Genomic DNA, 22,318 nt, shown 5'->3' with positions numbered 1-22,318 from the left:
TATAATGCAGAGTTTACACATTATATATAGACACTGCATTAATCATGCAGAAGTATCTGCTCTATTCAATCGTTCTTGAAATCCTTCATTAAATTAAGATTCGTGCTGAAACAAGACATATAAATAAAGTAATAATTGCTTGAGAAAAGACATATAAGACTTCAGATTGAGATTATTTGTTGTTTATTTCACTACATTAAAGGATATGTGACTAAAAATATTACAATAACTTTCTGTGTTCTTTTTATTATAGAAGATGAAATATGATATAAAAATCCAACAACTCTCTTAAAGCCTCTTGAATTATCTGACACAAGCAGTACCCTATTAAAATAAGCAAAGAAATAGGAGAACTCTTTCTACTTTAATTGTCAAAAACAAACCAGAGGAAACAGACTGTCAGGGAGCAATGGAAATGTTGTATCACTTGTAACATGATTCAACTGGGGGATCAGTCAACCATATTCTCTCAGAACAAGACACACATAGTTCAGGCATTCAAATCAAGATGCCCTTAGGAAGTTATTCTCATTTGAGGTTTAAATTCATTTCAAAATTTGTTTAAGTCACATACTTAAAAGTGTATTAATATTTGCTTATAGTTTTCCTAATGGCCACTCCAATTATTTTTTTCAACTGGTTCCAGAATCTCCTTTACTTATCATAAATAAAATGTAGGATCATTTGTAGTTTTTGTTTCCATATATACAATCTTTGTGTATATACATGCTTTTCCTTTTCTCATGTTAATCCCATTGGGGAAGGAACCAAGCATGGGATTTGGAATCGTAGACCCATGTTCACCTCTTACTCCTACCACATTTTGCATTGTGGATTTCCTTTACCTGTTAATTCATCTACTAAATGGAAGCAGAAGTACAGGGAGGAAGCCATCCCAGAATGGTCCTGTTTTCATAAGATGCTGGGCCTCTCTTATTAGAAGGAACCAAGCATGGGATTTGGAATCGTAGACCCATGTTCACCTCTTACTCCTACCACATTTTGCATTGTGGATTTCCTTTACCTGTTAATTCATCTACTAAATGGAAGCAGAAGTACAGGGAGGAAGCCATCCCAGAATGGTCCTGTTTTCATAAGATGCTGGGCCTCTCTTATTAGAAGTGTAGTCCTGCTAAAGTGGAGATAAAAATACTTGCCTTTTTACTGACCATGGCTGTGGCAAGGGTCAAACGAGATAAACACTCAGTTTAAAAGTCAAATTTCTGAGGCCTATGAGGGCAAAAAGCTAGATACGATAACATTGTTAAAACTGGAGTTATCTGTTGAAATGGAAAATCTCCAGCTGAGGTTCAAGGACTAGAACAAAGCAGCATAGGACCAAAAAAGGGGGCTCTGATTTGGGCAGGCTCGGCTAGTCATGACTATACCACGAACTATCTGTATGATCTTGGACAAGTCCTTTACTCTCTCTGAATCCGTTTACCTACTGGTAGAATTGGGATGACAGTACTTTCCTTACGAGAGAGTTACAAACATTAAATTATAGAATATATGTTAAGGTCCTAATACAGTACATAGGATTAAAAGTGGCATACCCTATTTACCTATGACACACACATATTCTCTTGATAGCCAGTATGTGACTAAATAATATTTATTTATAATATTAAATTATATTTATAATAATAATAAATATTATTATTACTAAAAGTCCTTGCCTTTTTCTATGCAAAAAGGCTTATTCAAATAATAAAATTTCTCTTAGATTTATTTGTCTGTAAGAGAAGGCCTCTGTGATAATACTATATATAATTGAAATGTCAACAATAAAATATTATTTTTGATTATTTCCTTTTCTGTCTTAAAATTTCAAAATATTTCAGTCAGTTACTAGAGAGGGCACTGTTACATACTGCCCCATTCTTTTTCAAGACTAAAGGACTTATTCCCCCCGACCCCCGCCCCCACTCCCCAGGAAGGATGCTGCCTGGCGGCCCCCAGCTGCCAGCTCTCTGTAGGACTAGCCCCTGGCTAGAGACACCCACCTTCCCAGGCAGCCCATACCCACGGACTGGACGGCACGCAGCTGTGCAGGCCAGGCTCCCATGCTCCCCTGCGACAATGCCACAAGGCCCGCCTAGCTTCAGAGCTCTCCGTGGGTCAGCTAAGGCCTTAGGTGAGACTGCATCAGAGCCCACCTTCTCCTCTGCCCACTCTGACTCCTTCCCTTCCTTCCGCAGATGTCCAGTCCTGTCCCTAATAAACTTCCTGCCCGGAATCTGTTTCCTGGACAACCTGATGTGCAACAGTTGTCCAGACAGACCTCCTGCCGAAACTTGGTGTGCTTCCTGTACCGTCATAACTGAACCCCTTTTATTTTTCATAAGAGCTAGTGTATCTGCTTGCTCTACAACTACAAATACTCATTGATTAAGCTAAGAGAAAAAAAAATTAAAAGCTCAACTCCATCTCTACCACAGTGTATATACTCCATTTTCTCATAACTTCTTCCCATGACTTCTTCTTGTCCATCTACAAACATTTCAGCCCACTTAACCATGTGAACATACACACTATAATTTACTAGCATTGATAGTAGATTGCAATTTATATCCTTCAAGGCACACAAAATATAGGACCACCGCCATCATGCACCTGGAGCTTGTTCTTTAATAGGTTACATAGTAAGCTCTGTCTCGTCTCGGCTCAGTTTGGCAGAGAGATGCTACGATAGTTTAAGTGCTCAGGAGAAATGGTAGAACAATTAGAACATAAGGTAGTTTCAAACTAAATATAAACTTGAATTTTAAAGAGACCACCACTTTTCTGTAAATGAAGTATGGTCTCTGCCAACAAAGTGCCTTTATTTCTACTTCATCTAACATCATCATCAACAATATCAGCTCTGGTTTAAAGAGTTTCTGAGATTCTTCAGGCCTGTGTGAGGTAGAAAGGGTTATATCTCTCGTTTACAATAGCTACCGTGCATTGGCTATGCAAGGCAGGCAGCAGTAAAACCTAGTGGGAGTCAATAAACTGAGTAGACAGGACTCGGAAAATACCTAACCAACAAATAGGTTCCGTAATAATGTGACATTTTTATAGTCGCATTTTTTAACCATAACAGCACTTGAATGGTAGGCATTATAGTATTTCAATTTAGTCATTTATCTAAAAATGAGTTTTATCTTGGCTCATAAATAAGCAGTGACATTCCAGCAATTTGAAAAGCTCAGCTTTACCTTTTGCTGGGAAGCTCATTTTACAATTACAGAAACACATGCCCTTTTGTGCCATGTTGCTTAATCTATGATTTATGGCTTCTATCTTTGTGCTAACCTCTTTCTGCAAACTACACAAAGTTTGTACAAGCTCAGCTATTTCATTCTTATTTCTAATCTTAATGGGTTATTTTCTCCATAGTGGCCATGTCTCTCTACCAAATGGGTTAAGAGAAAGTATTCACCTTTTCAGTTCACCAAATACAATTTGTGTTTGAGTGTGTGCTCAGAGTCTAAAATAAGCAATGCACTTCCCTAAAAGCCTGGCTGACTCTTCCAGACAGACTTTCTTCTCTTGCCCTGCTCCTCCCACTGCTTGCTCTAATGCACCTCACAGCAAAGCCCTTACGGGGAGCTGCACTCGTCCTTTCCCACTACACTCCCACCGGCCCCCTCCCCAGGCCAGCAGTCAACAGCGAAGGAAAATTAAACTGAGACATCAGAATGGTTTCTCCCCTGGTTCCCTCTCACTTGCCTTTCAGTGGTGATATCTGGATGTTTAGAGTCACTCTCAACTTCTCCCACAGCCTACCTGTAGCTCTAGGTGTTGTCACATAATTCAGGGAACACTGGAGATGTCTTTATGGCAGTGCCCTTAACTTGGTGGAAACTTATGTCTTGCTCAAGGTCCAAGGAGATGAGATAAGAGCAGGTTCTTACACCCTTCTTCACCTGTGTCCAAACATTTCAGACTGAGCAGGCCTCCTCCACGGTTTGTGCTCTGGGCTTGTTGCCAGTGACTTGTTTCATTACAGATGGATTTTCTTCACTGTTTTTCATTATTTCTGTTATTTTGTGAGGTGAGCCAAAATATAATTTTACTCCACCATTACTAGATAGAAGTCTTGATGCATAATTATGACATCAATACATGAAGGAAGAAAACATATCAAAATGTTAAATTACTGTCTCAGAGTTGGAGAATGATTTTAAATTTATTTATTGATATTTCCTTGAGTTTTTCAAGTTTTATGTTTTCAGTCAACAAGTATTATATTTTAATCAGCAAACAATGTTTACAAAAATACATTCACATGGCAGCATTATCTGTTTAGGACTGTCTGCAAAGCATAGGTTTGTATCTGTATACTTATTCATTCAACAAATATTTACTACATTTCTGCTATGGGCCAGACCTGTGATAGGTTTGATGAATATAGCAGTGAACAAAGGAAAGTCTTGTACTTAGCACCTAACATTCTAATGAGGGAGACAGACGATAAACAAACAAATAAACATCCCATATGTTAAGCTGGGGTAAGCATTATGATGGAAAAATAACACAAAGTAAAGTTACAGAGAATGTTAGTGGATTAAGAGGAGACATTAAGTGTGCTGCATCTATATCAATCAAAGAAACCAAGGAAGGCAAAGAAGCTAAAAAAGTAAACAGAGAAGCCTCATTAGGTAAAGCCTACAGGTATTGTTTATTATGTCTAGGCAGTGCTATGGTCAGGCTGTTTGTCGCACCCCCCCCCCAAATTCACATGTTGAACCTAATCACCACTGTGATGGTATTTGGAGGTGGGAGCCTTTGGGAGGTGATTAGGTCTTTGCAGATTAGGTGATTGCTGGAGTAGAGCCCTTATCAAAGAGGCCCCAGAGACCTGCCTTGTCCCTTCCACCAGGCGAGGACACAGAAAGAAAATGCCATCTACGAACCAGGAAGTGGCCCTCACAAGACACCAAATCTGCTGGTGCCTTATCTTGGACTTCCCAGACTCAAATAACTGTGAGAAATAAACGTATGTTATTTATAAGCTGCCTGATTTATGGTATTTTATTATGGCAGCAAACTAAGACAGGCAGTCATTAAATTAATGAATATATATATTTTTCATTTCTAGGCAATTTTCACTAAGGACACAATACCTGTACCTTGAAATATGAAAAGACTGATCATATCTTCTGAGCATCTGGAAAACAGGATATTTAAAGATTCTTCCTGTTAAGATGTTTTACTAAGTAGCTAAAATAATGAATAGTAAAACGGACTGCTCACAACTAATGAATCTGAGATTGCCCACCAAACAAGAATTAACTGGGGACCATATTTTAATATATTGCGTGCATATAATGACGGTTTACCACTAACATTGGCTCATCTCAGTAACTTTTTTCGGAAATTACAAGGGAAAAGCAAATCTACTCAGGCTGCACCCTAACAAACACAAACTCCCTTGAAGAAAATTTTAGTACACAAAATTGTGATTTTTTAAATATAAAACAAGGCAAATCTTCTGTTATAACACATCTACAAAACGTGAAACCAGTCGAAAATGTCAGTAGCTGCTCACTTTCTCACCACTGCTAAGCGATGAAGCTGTGCGTGGTGCACATCCACACCTAAGAGCTTGCCACAACCACTGTGCCACAGTGGCACATGCTTCTCTTTTTCACTTAATCCTTAAAACACACCAACAAAGAAGGTACCCCCATTTCGGAGGTTAAGCAGTTTGCCCCAGGTCTTCAGCTAGTAAATGGCTGAGCAAGAATTCAAACCAGGCACGCTGATCCCAGTCCGCACTTCAACCTTTACTTACTACCGACCACCCCTAAGTTTACGATTATCCCACTTACAGCTTCGTTTTTGTTTAAAAGAATAAGCACATAACATACTGCCACACTTATTTGAACAATTAATTTTGAATCTAATTTAATAATTTTATATATACCTTTATAATTGTAAATATGTATTTTTAAAAGCCATGCCATTCTACTCTGTCATGATATATCTGCCTTTGCCTCTCAAGCTGCTGCCACGTAAGCTGTTTCTGCACTTGTATCAGATGGTTGCTCCTCTATCCTAACAAGCTTGTATCACCAAAGTTATTAAGATCTGTAAGCTAAAGTAAGTTTCTCAGCAAGTTCTAAGGAACACAAGCTAGGCTCTCTATTCATTCATCCATCTGTTCAATATCTTCAGAAATCACTATAATAAATTCTCTCCATTTGATTTGTATTGCCCCTACCCTAGTATAGATCTCTTTTAAATTCTCACTTGTTTTCCTGAAATACTGTCCTAACTGGACTCCCTATAACACATCTATTGCCCAATCTTCATATTTTTTGTTTTTGCCACATTGTCTTTCCAAAGCATAGCCTGAATTTTGTTTTTTCCCCTTAAAGCAGATAATGTGTGTAAATTAATTAGCACTTTGGTCTATAATAAGTGCTTACTAAACACTATTATTTTTGTTAGAACTATATGCCGCACATGAAGCATGGGGAATACGGCAGATGTGAATGAAACATCGTGCCTGGCATTGAAGAGCCTGCAGTCTAACGAAGACAGAGAAAAGTAAATAATCTATCACCACACAGCTGTGGAAACACTTCACCCAATTTGGGTAGAGGGAGAGGTCAGGAGAAATAAGCTGAAAGGGTAAGAAGACTGGGAAGAGGAATAGAAAAAGAAAATATCCAACAGACTAACAGATTCTGGAAATTTTAGGGATCCCCAAATCATTCAATAAGGTCAGAGAAGGGTAGGGGGTTTGGACATGGGTCTCATGAGACCAGACAAGTGGGCAGGGCTAAAATCAAAAGGGCTCATATGTCATGCTAAGGAATTAGGATTTTCTCCCAAAGCCAGTGAGTACTTACTAAAATTTACTAGCCAAGTCACTGACATGATCAATTTTAGAACAATCAAGGTGGTAACAGTGCAGAAACTGATCGGGGGAAAGGGGTAGAATTGGGTTAAGAGACTGTTGCAGTAATCAAAGGGGAAAATGATGACAACTCGAAGAAAGATAATACTAGAAATGGGCATGGAAAGGAGACAAAAATGCTGAGAGCAATTTAATAAATAAATAAGGCAAGACTTGTTGAGATACTGGGAGATATTGGAGGGGTTCAAGTGAAAGGAGTACTATGGATAATTTCCTTGACAGCTGGGGCCGTTCACTAGACTAGAAACCGGAGACAGAGACAAGGTGTTGCAGGAAAGGTGATGAATGTACTCCAGGCATGCAGACTTTGTGAGAACCGATAACCCTCAAAATGCAGATGGACGGAAGACAAAGGGCCTCCAGCCCACGACTAGTAATAAAAATGTGGAAGCCACCAACAGAGGTGACAGTATGAGCTTGAGAATGGATGCCACAATCGATGCAGGATTATTTATTAATATTCATTGGAAAAGATATATAAGCTCTCTTTTTCTGCAGTGGAAAACAGATCAAGACTTGGCTCAAACCATCCCTTTAGTATTATCTCCTGCCACTCCACACCATATATCTTACTGTGAAGTCACATCAAAATACTTAATTTCCCAAGTACTGTCAGGCCCCAATGCTCTCCCCTAAATTTTCTGCCTGGTGAACACCCACTTGGCCTTTAACTCTAAATCAAATGTCACTTTTCCTGCGAAGCCTTTGATAATCTGACCATTTTCCTCCCCATTCCATGTAGAGTTCATTGCTCCCTCCCTCCTTCCTGCTATAACATGTGGTCCATGCCTCTATTATTGATATACACGTTCTTCTTCTCCACTAGAAAGAATTTTCTAGAAGGAAAATACTGCATCCACACAAGGTATCAAAGCATGTTTACAGAATGACTGCATAAAGTAATGTGTCCTCCATCTGCAAACACCATCAATTACTCTAAAGACCCATGACTACTACTTCTGTTTGGCAAGCAGCCAAAGAAGGTTCTTTGGTATAATGTGATATTTCCAGTATGATCCATTAAGAACTGTATTTTATTCCCACGTTACTGGTACTCATGTCAACACAACTGATGTGGTGAAAACAGTGTAATCATTTAGAATAATAATTACTATGGATATACTAGTTCCTCTAAATGAAAATGTGACTGTGTTTCATTCAAGGCAAAAAATTAGAAGGGATAAAACCTAAACAGAAGTAGAAGGCTAGAACAAAGCAATAGGAGGTTTCACTGGGATTAACTGGTGATGTAGTATCTCCTCTGAAATAGATAATTCAAAGACAATAAATAAATAGTTGAGAACATTTATATCTGTTAAGTGCCCAATATATGAAAGTATGTTCTTTGTAAAGACAGGAGGCAGGACCCCTAACTGGGGTTGACCTTAAAGAAAGTGGTAAAGAAAAAAAAGAGACACAAAGCATCAGCTCTTCTGGCAACAGGATATTTGTTTTTGCCTACTCAGCTCCTTGCACAGAAGAGACAATCTATAAATCTTTATTTGGGCTGACATCGCAAGACCTTCCAAATTGCTATTTCTCCCTTGACTCTATTTAATTGTAAAAAAAAGAGAGAGAGAGAGAGAGAGAGAGACATTTTTGAAATTTTTTCTTTCTAGTTTGTTAGAGAATAACTTGGACAATTTTTCTAAGACAATGAAAGATACATTCATGTGGTCTGAAATTTCAATAACTATGACAAATTTATTATCAAATGGAAAGAAGTTGTAGTATATTTTGTTTCTCAAACTCACCACTACTTCTTTAGGGAATTTGTTAGTTTTCATTCTTGAAAACAGGTTAATGAGTGGACTGGAAGTTATAGACAAGATGACTCTAAATAGCACCGTTGCCTATCTCATGTGGCTCAAGAATGAGAACTCTAAGACAGAAGTCAGAAAAATGTGTATGAGCAGAAAATCTACTACAGAAGCATTGGAACACTAGTCTCCTGTTCAGTGCTGATCATAAATAAACAGATCTACCCTCACGAGCCTACAAGAAATTGAGTCCTAAGGATCACCAGTCTTAAATTACCAAGGGGACATAAATGTGAAAATGCTTAGCGCCAGCCCTTGCAGCAATTAAGTTGAAGATGCTGACTAGTCTATGATTCGACCCAATTATTATTTAGTGGTCACAAAACGGGTTTATTACTTGAGGCATACCCAATTATCCCAAGTAGGTTGTTTTAATTTACTAAATACTTTGAAGTTGCAACCTTCTTTTCTAGACATGTTGTGACTTCGTACCCTGTGTGAAGAAACAAGGTAGGAAATCCTTACTTCACCTTTTAGTTCAGCCACTGAGGCACTATGGGACCTTAGCCCTGGACTTCTGTTTCACTTTTCCCATTTTTAACATTTGGCAAGATAATAGTTGTTTTCTTCTCGCCTTTTAAAATTTTCAACAATGCCACAACAATATTGCAAACCCACTGCTTTGTAAAAAGAAAAAGCGAATGATGATAATACTTTATTGACTGAATACTATGAGCCAATCATTGTACTAAACTCTACCTAAATCATACCATTCTTACGATGTCCTCTGAGACAGATAATCACTTGTGTCAGTCAGGTTCCCAACAGAAAACAGGTGGCACACTCAAATGCAATTTGAGGGGTGTTTAATAAAAAGACCGTATGCAAATGTGTGGCCAGGGTTTGGAGAAACTACAAGAGATGGTGGGGTACCTTGAGCTGGGAAGACTAAAGGGGACCAGTTATCAGCCTGAAGTGTCTGGGAAAGGGCACAGTTCCCAGGACCCAGACAGCAGCCCGAGAGAGACACTGCCTGCCAGCAGGTATGGCTTACCTTAGCGGGAGGTCACCTGGCAAGGAGGTAGCCCAGGGAATAAAGAGCCCACACTCTCCCCGCCCTCCTGCTGATCCCTCCCATTGGCCAAAGACAAGGAGAAGTCAGAACAACGAAGCCTGCCATCCATCCCATAGGCTGGCCAGCCATCGGAGCACACAGAGCAGGTGGAGAAAAGTAGAATGGATCTGACATTCACTATTCCCATTCTATCCTAAGTGTCTAAAACTTACCTTGAATAAATGAGGTAATCAATAAATATTTGTTAAAGAGAAAAAGAAGAAACAATATCAAAATATTGAGACGTTCAATAATCTGTCCCAAATCACACACACAGACGGTAGCTGAGGGAGTCTGTGCTCATCACTGTGTTATTCTGCAGCGCAGCCACCATCTTGATCCCATGCCATGTGCTGTTGGGCGTTTTGGGAGATACTGGAAATGACTGGAACTAATACCCTTAAGAAGGCTTGTAATCTGTGTGCCAGTTTACCTTACTTTTCCATCTCTTTATTGTCTAAAGCTCCAAATTTCCTTCCAGCATCAAAAGTTCTATAAAAGCAGGTCTTAAACTTCTTACAATTCCATCACCTATTCCAACTAGAGGCTGAGCAGTGAAGCCTTCCATTGCATAACATTTTGTCTGCTTGTTTTACAGTACTTTGCCTCAGATTGTCCTGAGTGTAAATAACACAGGCAACGTGGTATCTTTTGCGAAGATGAGCCTGATATTAACTGCAATGAAGTAAGCCTAGGTCTTACGTAAGGAACATACTCACTTGCGAGACACGCTGAAGGATTCAAATGAAGCCAAGATGCATTGATCGTATAGTACACACCAAACGCTGTGCTAGATACTTGCACAAATTGACGAAACAATTCATACCAAAATCAACAACTGGTTTTCTACAGGAATTAATCAATAATCATCCGGATGGCAAGTAGAAGTGTGCTAACTACCAAGAGAGGTCACGGCGCACATGCCAGAGTGCAGTCATGACCCTGGCCCCCCAGCAGCACCCTTCCCCAATTCTATCTAGGTCGTCTTGAGTTTGGACATAGGATATAATCCTATAATAAGCACAAGTCATCCTAACCCTGCTTTTGTTCCTTGAGACAATCAAGTATTCTGCTATTAATATTTTTCCATCTCTTAGGAAGGACCCCCGCTTTGAAATACCAGTCCTTTTGTGCAAGGGCCTCCCTGAAATAAATCAAATAGGAATTTGTCCCCATGGGTTTTTTCTTAGTTCTGCTTTAGAGCTTGGGGAGGACACTCTTTCATGCTTGATCTGACTGAAACAGCACATAGCAATCTTGCGTCTTTTTCAGAGACAAGGCAAGTGGACTGGCATAGCTATTCCCTTTCATGCTGTGCAAACATCAACTTCGCATTTTCAAAAACTATTGTACGATGTCTCTTGCAGCAAGGTTTGCCAACATGGGGGAAAAAAAGCAGAGTTGATTTCCTACATGCAAGTTTTAATAATTTTAGAAAACCATCAAAGTGGACTAAATCTGTTCTAATTTGACAGTTTCCCACTAATGGCAAGAATGCAAAATTATCAATTAGCTTCATGATAATTAGATTTTAAAGTGCAATCTATTTTCTTGATAATTCTAACAAATGGAAAAATGTATTTCACTAAGAACACAAATACTCACTTTATGATGCTTACTTCATCCAAGAGCCCAAGGTAAAATCTCCCTTTCAAATATGCTCTTAATGTTTACTTAGGTGCACACACCTGTGCTTCCACTGCCAACAAAATCTCTGAGTGTCCAGGACTTCTGCTGCACGAAATGCATTTGCATACATTACGTAAGAGAGAAGCAATGATCAAGTTGGTTACGGGGAGACACATCATTCTTCTCACCAAATCAATTGGTAACTTTCAAAGAGCTCTGCTGTATTTCCTAGCAACACGGGTAAACATTGTACTCCATCCCGTGTCCAAGATTTGTAACCATGTTAATCTGTGAGTACTCAACTTAATTAAAGATTAGGCTTTTAAATTGTATTTTTAGTGCACAACAGTACTGCTACATTATGATCATCAGCAGCTAAATGTGCTTACGTCTGCACAACTTGGGGAATGAAAATGAATCATTTATTTTCATCTTGATATGACTGCTCTTCTCTGAGGCGCTATTCTCCGAGTTCACGGGCCTTGGAGTTCATTGGAATTCTATGGTTAAAACACAGCTTGGAGACCTCATTTATGAAAATTCCTTTAAACCTTTCACCACTTTGACAAACCCGGTCCAAGTTTACCAAGCCAATTCAAAAGTAGCTCTCAGTCTTTTTATAGGTTCTCAATTACACCAACACAGAACACCAAAGCCGTCACGTCTGAAGAAATATATTTTAGTTGCAGAGAGGCACGCGTTCTTTTTTAAGAAACACAATTGAAAGCAGCATTCCCCAATCTGCAGCCAACAGATGCAAAACTTTGTCTATCTTGAACTATCCTTGTCTTATTAAAGACGAGATCATCAAATTACTTAAACATGGCTAGTGTTTGGTTATCTACTTATATGATGTATGCTATGATTTTTCTGTAAAGATTTGGCTTTGCAAAAATATTGGCAAGCTACCTCACCCCCAAATTGTTCCGAATAGTTTTTTTGAGGAATTGTTCAAAACATTTTCTAGGCTTCATTCATCCTCCTGATACATGGTGTGTGACAGCAGGATTTATTTTTCCTGTATGCGCTCACAAACAAAAGCCCAAAGCAGGCCAATGAGCCCTCCAGGTTGAAACTGGTAATCAGCATGGAGACTCGAGATTAGACCTCATTCAACTCGCCATTTCAATGAACTGCTTAAGTGGGCCTGACGTAACCATACTCTTCTCTGACTCAAAAAAATAAAATCCCTTTGTAAAATGTTCATATGACTTCCAAGGTCAAACATTAGTATTTTCTTCACCATTTTTAAACTTTGAACTTATTTGAATATGTGATTGACATGGTTTTATGGGAGTACCCAATCTTTTAGGCTGGGTTGTATGAATTTATTTTAAGTGACATTGGGGGTAAAGTAGATAAGCAAACACATGCACATTCATTGGTTTGAAGCACTTGCAAAATTTAAATACTGTATGTACAAAGGCAAATTGACTCAGGATATAAATCTCCTGTTCTCTCAGGAGTAGTGATGACTCTAAAACCACTGGAAACAGAGAAAGCTCATCGTGAAGACTCTAACGGCTCCCTGATGCAGGCTGGTCTTCCCTTGTATGTTTAACGTTCTACATGTCAGCTGGCCTTTTGTGGAATCTCAACAGAAGGCTTGTTCAGTGGATGAGTTTTTGCTTTTGTGTTTGGTCTGTTCTGGTTTTTTCCCCCCATCCTATTAAGACTTACAATTTAACATGCTAGACTGCTTACAAGTTCCTTTGGTATTTTATATTAGAAGAGGTGAAACCAAAAGCTAAACAAGATGTGCACAGGCTCAGGACAATTCTAGGTTAGAGGACTAGACTAGTGACTGGAAATGCCTTCTGTCCCTTCGGTCTGACTCAAATGTGGGTCTGTGGCACGGGACAGAGCTGGGAGACTGGAACAGGAACATCTGGAATGGGGCAGCAGAGCCAGTGAGCAGGGGCTACAGGGACAAGCCTCCCCGTAGCAAGCCCTTCAGCCCCTGCCTTTGTTCGTTAAGGGTTCTCCTCGCACCAGTGCCCAGTTTGGGCCTGCTAAGCATTGTTACTCTACATGGCGGATAGGAAGGTGACAAAGATGCTTTCCCTACCCTCATGAGCCCTGGTTTGACAACACAAACAGCCATGCACAACCCCGTAGGGGCAACAACAGAGGTGTGAGCCCAGTGCTGTGGGAGGCTGAGGAGGTGGTGGCTGAGTCTGTCCTGGGGCCTCCAGAACCTACCCAGAGCCCAAGCCTGCAGTCCGCTGCAGGGTCACTAGCCACCTGTGGCTACTGAGCGTTGGACACGTGGCTATTCTCAGTTAAGGTATGTATAAAATACACACCAAATTTCAAAGATTTAGTGTGAGGAAAAAACGAATGTATTCGGTTAACGAATCTTTATATTGATTACATGCTAGTATTTTGGCTCTATTTGATTCAGTAAAATATATTCAGATTGGTATACCTGTTTCCTAACTTTACTTTTCTTAATGTGCCTACTGGAAAATGTGAAATCACCTACATGGCTCACCTGCACGGATCCTATCACATTGCTAGCTGCCAGGGCAGGCTGCAGCAGTCATGACGCTACACGTGGGCAGAAAACCTGGGGAGGCTGCCTGGGGGCAGGTAGGCCCGTGGGGAGAAGGAACCGTGGAATGGGGACAAGAAAACACACACAGGAACCCAGCAAGAGCTACAGAGATGGAGCGGAGACTGATGGAGTATTTGCTTTCTGAGTGGTGCCTGCCTGCCGGATTCATTTGCAGCAAAGAGAGACCAGAGTATAAAAGCCATGGTAATAACATCTCGAATAAATTAGAAGCAGCTTGTGGTTTACAGTGAGCAATGCTCTACTGGGGAACAGACCAAGCAGTTAGCCCTGTCTTCACCCCATCTGCGGTTAAGTCATTTGGTCACTCTTGCCTTCTCATCTGCAAAGAAGGGACTGAGATTAACTGCTCTGCCTGCGACTCCATCCGCTAAATCTCCAGAAACCCGAAGCATTCTAAACATCCTGGGGAAAGAAAGGGCTGCAGAAGGAGACCATGTTTTGTGACTGGAGTTTTGAAGCTTCAAAGAACAGAGAAACTCGAGTAGAATAAATCCTTTATACTTCCCTTTTCATAAAACTTATCACACTTTATTTAAATTATTTATTAGCCTCCTTCCTGGCAAGATATAGGCTAGATATAAGTACCGTGAGCTCAGGATACACATCTGTCTGCTCACTGCTGTGACTGCAGCTCGGAGTCCAGAGCCAGCATCCAACAGGCCCCAATAAACATCTGCAGAGGGGGAGTCACAGGGAGGGTCGCAGTCGTTTCTGCCACTGAGCGACTGTTGAGTTCAAGTTTCCAAGTGTGCAAACTGCAGTCGGAAATGAGCTAGGAACTCACCTAGAGATGATCAGACCAGTAGTGATGTCACAGTAATGATGTTACCTGCCCTGTGTGTGACAACGGTGTGACAGGTGAAGGAGGGGAGTGAGCAGAGAGCTTCCCCGCCGGCGACTGCTCCTGCACAGTCCAGGAGGCTCTTGCGGCAGAAGGAGCCACTCAACCTACTTTCAACAAGAGAAGTTGAAGGCTGAGGGAGGTCAGGACCCATAGAGGCTCCCAATTTCCCTGGCACAGGGCTTAGGCCTCACTTGGTAGGATGAATGACATGGGAGCAGTGTGAAGCAGCAGCGCCACAGCCCTGGCTTCTGCGTTTGATTCCATTCTCACCACTTGCCAGCTGGGAGTCTCTGAGCAAGTTCCTTCTCTGAATCTCATTTTCCTCCATAGCTTAAAACTAGGCTCATGGTGCATGTCCTAAAGGGCTGGTTAGCAGTAATGCACTTTTCAAAAAGGGCTGGTATGTGGTAAACACTTAATTGATGGCTATATGTGATACATGGTAAACACATAACAATGGCTATCGTCTTCCTTCTGGGTCAGCTTTTAAACAGAATTTCTAACCTGGAGTCCATGGAGTCCCAGAAAATCCACAGATGGGATTCAATTGATCCTTGAAACCCCTCAAATTAAATACAAAGTGGTGTGTTTGTGCACATCTGTTTTTCTCCAAGGAAAGAAGCGATAGCTTTCACCAGAGCCTTAAAAGGCTCTCAGACTGAAAACAGGTTAAGAACCATTGAGCTTCTGTGGCTTCCAAAGTGTTTAGCTCCTTTTATGTATCTATGGAATAACTCTGTGAGTGACTCTCAAAAGCAAGCTTTTTGTATGCCTGCTCAAGAGGCCTGCATTTTATACATACAATGTATAAAATGTACTGTTTGTACAGTTTGTAGCAGTACAAACCCTGTAAGAGGCTTTTATTATCTGGCAGTAGCAGGATCACTGGAATTTCTAAAGCAGAAATTCACGTTAATCTCAACTGTAGTTCTGGAGCTCTTACCTCTTAAATACATCTTTTTCTATTGTCTTTTTGACACAGTTGATGGCCGAGGAAGGCAGCTAGCATGTTTTATTCTTAAGAGGTGGTCATTTCATCCCAGAACAACAGCAACAAAAATCATAATAGATGAATTGGAAGTGCCCGATGGACGCTGGATTCTGTGCTTCAACAACCCAGATGAGAGAGTTCGGCAGCTCGGCAGTCTCCAGGAAGAGGGAGCTGGGCAGCAAGCAGGCCGCCTCAACTCTCCAAATCTTCACCTCCTCGTGTGCAGAAAAAGGGTAATAATCACAGCACCGCCTTGCTAGGGCTGCTGTGAGAATTAAATAAGAAAGCAATTGTGAGGCATCTGGGAAGTACCCCAAACACAGTGCCTCATAAATATTAACTATTAAATACCGTCTTTGATGGCAGGAAGAAAATTCATTCCTCATCTGGTCTCTAAAATCTCTAAAACCACAGATTTTAGCCTAGAGATTTACTTTGGGCCACGGATATTTTTCAGCCTCTTTCTTAAGGTAGTTATTCGTGACCAAGCAAACAACAAGCACACAAACAGTTTGGAAAACTGTTGAAAAAGTATCTGAGCAGCAACTTCAGAGAGAACCCGTCTCCATGTACAATATTCTTAGATGCATATGTGAGAATCAAGTTAAAGGAAAAAGAAAATCACCTGAAAACCCTAAAGATTAAGATTTGGCACACATTTTTCATTCATTTATTTAAAAAATATTGTGCACATATAGTGTGAGAGGCACCGTACTAAGCACAGGAATACAAAAGGGGAGAAAGCACAGTCCAGCCCTCAGGACGTTTAGTCCAGAGAAGAGACAGACCACAGCCCGAGTGGGATGCAGGGGCTGGGGGAGGGGAGGTTCAGCGAAGGTCTCATGAAGGAGCAATACTTGGGTTGAAGGATAAGTAAATGTTCAATAAATCAAGAAAGAAGAAACAATACTCCACAAAGACAACAGCACATGCAAAAGCATTAAAATAAAAGAGAAAATAGAAAGTTTGGGGACTTTAACGTTATACAGGCCAGCCAAGCATGGGGACAGTGTGGGCAGCTAGACGGCTTTGCTGAATATACCTGAGCCCACCCATGCCCTCACCCACAGGAGGCAGGGCCACGGCCAGGGATCCTTAGAATTCATGGTGAGGGGCCTGGACTTTTCCCCAGAGCTACCACAAGGTTTTGAATAGCTCTTAGCAGGGAGCTACATGATTTGAGTGTATCTCTCTGGTCTTTGGAAAGAGCACTCTGGCAGTGGTGAGGGGGATAAACTGGAAGCGGAGAGACTGAAGGCAACATTTTCAGACGTGACCTGGGAAGACTGAAACGTGGTCTAAATTAAGGAGGAAGAGAAGAAAGATTAAGAAGCAGTGTCCTGGTGACTGAGTAGGTGGAGGAGGAAAGGGGGAAGGCCAGGTCCAGATCATTTCCAGGTTTCTGGCCCAGGGGTATAGTGAGAGGATGATATGTTCTTCAGGGAAAACAGATGGAATAGTAGCTATCTGCTGTTTCTGCCTACACAGCAGCATCCACCCTCTCTTCTTTTAAACATTTTCTTTCTAAAAACCGCCCCTTCCCTGCTCTCAAGTCATACGATTCAGAGGGTTTTGCAGAGCACTCTCCCATGCACTCATCCACCCCGCGCACCCCCACTCCTCACAAACCACCCTCCCCTTCCAACGGGCTCCAGGACTGGGCACATAATCAAAGCCAAATCGAGTGACATGGTCCAAATCTCTGGCCATAGGAACTGTGTCAGCCATGCACATGCAATCATAGTGGTCTAATTATAGTTAATCCCAAATTCTCTTTTCCTGCAGAGGTTAAGCCGAAAGCAACAGATGACAATTTTGCCACCATTAAAGACGAGAAGAAATCAGAACTTGACCCTTTCTGAACTTCTCCTTTACTGGAGCAAGTATGTGCCCCTTCCTACCTGAGCAAGTATAAAGTGGGTTTCTCTCACTTGCAACCAAGAGTCCCCACACATACAAGGAGTAAAGACAAATGTGTTTCAATAAAGAAACAAAGTTTATTTTTATGAGTAGTGGATTAAAAAGACCTACCTTACTGTGACAAGACTGCCTTAAAACATTTAAGTCTACAAAAGGCACTTAGGAACTCTACAGCAAAGTTTACCCTGAATAATGAAAAGCCAGACCAGACTGTTTTAGAAAATGTTACTGCATCAGATAATGGCACATCGACTCATTCAATTAACATTTATTGAGCATTCTCATGGTTTTTAGACTTGTGCAATAAAAACTATAAAAGTGTATTCTTGGGTTTGAGCTGGCCCATCCAAAGTCGATCCATAAAGAGCAGCTGTGTGTGCCGTTCAGGCTAATTGTGTGAAGTTGGAGAGGCCAGGTGTTTCTGTCTGGCCCACCAGCTGCACTTGGCGGTCAGGGCACCATCTGAATTTCAGTCTGGCCATCCATAAAATGTGGCTGGTGAAGCAGCACCTTGAATGAGCTTTTAGGTGAAAGACAGAGCAGAATGTGTTTAGAATTCCTCTCCCCTCCAATAAAACATCCACTAACATTTATGGAGGAGTCTGGATAAGGCATTGTGCCAGGCCCTCTTTTCTTTCCTTGAGAAAACCCCACCTTCAGCATAGGTCCAGCTGTTATTAATGCACCTCCATCTCCATGTAAATATGCCTGAATTGTTACCTCCTGCCCTATATGCCACCCCATTGCCAGGCCCAAATAAATATTCTCATGTCCATCTGTGGCGAGCATTTGTTGGTCACCCTGTGCCCATCCTCACTTTTGTGATAGCAGTGCACCAATGTCCTTTGAGCGAGCACCTAGTGACCTAGTAACTCCCCACTGTGTGCTGTCAATCGATGCTGCTGGCTCAGGGCTGTGCATGCTTCCTTGTATTCTGGTGCCTTACAACTAAAGAAATTTATTATATACAATAGTCCACTGCGATTTAAACACTAAGTAATAGCTAACATTAATAGCACACTCTGCAACCGATACTCTCTTTCACAGTTTATCTCTTTAAATCAACCTTTCTGGAACTGAATTTTTCTTCTCCCCCCAGATAAATCACTTATTGATTTCTTTATTTCTCACAACAGCACAATCATTTGTTCAGTCACTTAAGATTTTTTCAATCTCAGAATGGTTTTGACTCTTTGCTTTCACTAGCCCCCTATAATCTGTCGTGTAATCCTGGTTATGGGATCTCCCAGATTAGTGCCTTCCTTTCAATTTTCTCTGTCTCCATGTTTGTCAGAGCCTTCCTCAGCACCCAACAATGTTCTCCTGACTCTGCCACCAGCCTGTCTCCAAACCATCCCAATCCCACTGTCAGAAATATGTGGCTAAAATTTTATCATCATTGTGTCACACCTCTTCTACCTGTGGTTCATAGAACAAATATTACAGGAAAATGATGTACAGGGAAACTCCTTGATTCATCTAAATTCTGAGCTGCCCATAAGCAGGCTCCAACTCTCTCCTAATTTACGTTATATTATTCCCAGCAGAAAACATCTGCTAGAAACAAGTATCCTCAAACATGTAGTAGATTGCAAAAAAATAGCTATAATTTTTCCAGCTCTTTATCATCATATGTGGAGCCTTTCTATACCCCTTGAATCTGGGGTGACCTGATTTGATATGGCTAATGGAAGAATACCTAATGTGATACAAGCAGAGGTTTACGAGTTGCTTTTGCATTGGGGGTTGTTTTTGGCTCTTAAAACACTATTTGAGTGCCCTGTAAAGAAACCCATGGGAGTATGCTGGAGAATGAGAGGTACATGTTCTAGTCACCAGTTAACCTGGCCAATAGCCTGACAACTGCCAGACATATGAGTGAAGCCATCCAAAATTATTCTATCAGCTGACTGAAGATACCTGAGGGAATCCAACCAAAACAGCAAAAGAACCATCTTGCTGAACCCAGCCCAGATTGCTGACCACCACAAGCATGAGTTGTAGTAGCTGTTTTAAGTAACTGAATTTTGGGGGATTTGTTATGCAGCAATGGATAACTAATATAACATCCAAACTGATTCTGTCACTTTCTCAGAATTTTTTTTCAATTACTATTTAGTGTCTTAGGCACTCAATTATAAAACATGTTCTTTAATGCTTTGCATCATTATTTAATTTTTCATGGGTCCTATTTTCCCCCTTAAATTTTCCTTGTGAAAAGACTATTCACTTTATATTGTTATATTACACATATGTACAAAGTGAACACACAATAACTATTTAGGAATCAAGTACTTTTCCAGAGCCCAGCAATCAATCACATCAACTGACAATCATTATTTCAAACACATACTTTGATCATTACTTTTAAGAGCTTTAAAGAAAGCTGATAAGATGCAAACCATAAAATATGAAATCTAGTTATCTAACTTATATAAAGGATAAAATCATGAATAGTATATATTATATTAGCAACCAATTTATGGATTAATTTTCAGTAAATTGCTTCCTGCAAGTGAATCTGCATACCAATCAAAGGGGTACAAAAAAACCAAATATATAAGAGTAAAAGTTTCACAGAAGCAACTATCTGATTTTCACCAGGATATTATTTTTCTCCCAAGACACAAATTTCTCCTACGTGGTTTGCAACTGTAACCTGACAGACTGCCAAAAACAAAGCTTCTATTCTAAGAGTGTTACTGATTCTCTTGTTGCTGTTCTATTAGATTTTGCATTTAAAAGAGTGATTCCCTTGTGTTTCTTATAATGATGCACCTGCTCCTTGGGAGATTTCCTTTTTTGACAAGAAATGCCTTGAATTTGGCAAGAAAAACAGCTCCAGGCTTTTTCTGATACTATCAAAAATCATTTGTTTGTACTAGATGTTTGTGTGGGTTTCCCTTCTCTTAAGAGCAATAAAGTACTGCTACAGTTCCTTCCAAAACAACAGCACACATCCAGTTCTTGGCCTCTGTGCTGCATTTCTATTGTACACCTGCACCAGAACAACTGCCTGGAATTAGCAAAGCTGTGACACAGCAGACAGAGAAATTCATTTGCTTTAGTCACTTCCTTTGGACATCAGCAAACAGTAAATGTCAAATTAATAAATGCAGCATCATTGCAAATCTCCCATCTGTAACCTTTCTTCATGAAATGTTTCTATGGAGAAAATGAAGTTTATATTCAAAATTATATCCTTCTTTTTAAATCCCATTTTCTATTTTATTTCTAACTGAGATGTCCAAAGATCCACAAGAGAAGCACCATCTTTTTCTTTCCGATTCTAGACCTGGGAAGGAATACATATTTGGCTATAGGTAATCCTCAGTTAATACTCCCTTCTGGAGAGATTTCTGATCCGTACCAGAATGTCACGCCGTTTCCAAATAGTTTTAAAGACACCTTGAGATGTCTCCCTACACTCTAAGCATGCTGAATTAATTTAACACGGAGATGCATCAGAAACAGCAACAGACTTTGTCTCTCAAATGTGTACACATTAGCATACTGCTTTCCTTACACCTTGTTCTCTTTGCCTTTTAAAATTTCAATATGTACAAATGAAATACAGATTTCAACCCATTCCCACCTGGGATGTCTGCTCCATTATAAGAGAAATAGGGGTTTTGCCTTCCTGCCTATCCAGCAACGAAAGCAGTGCTTGAAAATTACGTGTTTAGAGTGACACCTTGGAGAACTGACATACTCTGCACACATGTAATCCTCATAAGCCTCCCCAGACAGCCCTTATTTCATTTTGCAAACTGCACCCTGGCCGGGCTCCACGGCACGTGGTGTGTGGCGAGACTGTCCTGTAGTGGCTCTCCTTCCTCTGGGCTTTCTGACGGGCACTTGTCAGTAACAGCCAAGGGGAGGGGGCCCAGCCCCCAGCAAGTGAAAAAGGGACACCACAGTAATGCTTCCTTAATTAACTTTCCCAAGGAAAGCAACGTTCCCACAGGAAAAAACAACACGTTTCCCCCCTCCTAGCGGTCCATTGAAAATGAGCAACAATGCTGTTGCCTTTTTGTTTCCTAAAGACTTTTCTTCCCTGCAAGCAGTAGCGTGTTCCTCAAAGAATGCTAGTATTTCCTGTGGAAACTGTATGGCTGCCAGTAATGGCTCATAATTCTCCCTCTTTTCTTTTCGTAAAAATGAAATAAACAAAACGTGGCATTTGACAATAGCCAAAATTGTGTTCGCCCCACTTACCACCTGCAGACGAGAGTCGTCCCCAAGAAAGAAGGCCCGGAGGGCGACAGTGCCCCCGGAATCGCGGCCGGGCCGAGCAGGACGGCGCCGCGGGAGGGCGGCGAGCGGCTGGGCGCGGGAGCCGGAGCCGGCCGGGCCGGGCTGCACCAGGCGCCCCTTCACCGCCGACTGCTGCTGCCGGCCGTGCCGCCGCTGTTGCTGCCACCTCGTCCCTCCCCGGCCCTGCTCCCGGGCGCCGCGGCACTGCCCATCCTGCTCCGCGCGGTCGGGGGCAGCGAGAGGAATCACACACGACGCGCGCAGAGGGAAAGCACAGCCCTGCGCAACCCGAGGGGCTGTCCCCTCCCC

At 41.2% G+C, this 22,318-nt stretch overlaps 1 protein-coding gene across 2 annotated transcripts in view; it reads right to left on the bottom strand.

Annotated features, from left to right (window-relative positions):
* The window catches only part of SNCAIP (synuclein alpha interacting protein), a 148,395-nt gene extending 126,290 nt beyond the window's left edge, over nt 1-22,105 (bottom strand). For both annotated transcript variants that reach the window (XM_076008316.1, XM_076008313.1), the window contains exon 1: nt 21,971-22,105. The gene's annotated coding sequence lies outside the window, so the exon portion shown is untranslated. The remainder of the gene's footprint in view (nt 1-21,970) is intronic.
* Between the last annotated feature and the right edge of the window lie 213 nt (nt 22,106-22,318).

The sequence above is a fragment of the Microcebus murinus genome, chromosome 11 (genome assembly GCF_040939455.1).
Source record: "Microcebus murinus isolate Inina chromosome 11, M.murinus_Inina_mat1.0, whole genome shotgun sequence".
Lineage (NCBI taxonomy): Eukaryota > Metazoa > Chordata > Mammalia > Primates > Cheirogaleidae > Microcebus > Microcebus murinus.
This window is presented reverse-complemented; position numbering and strand designations above follow the sequence as displayed.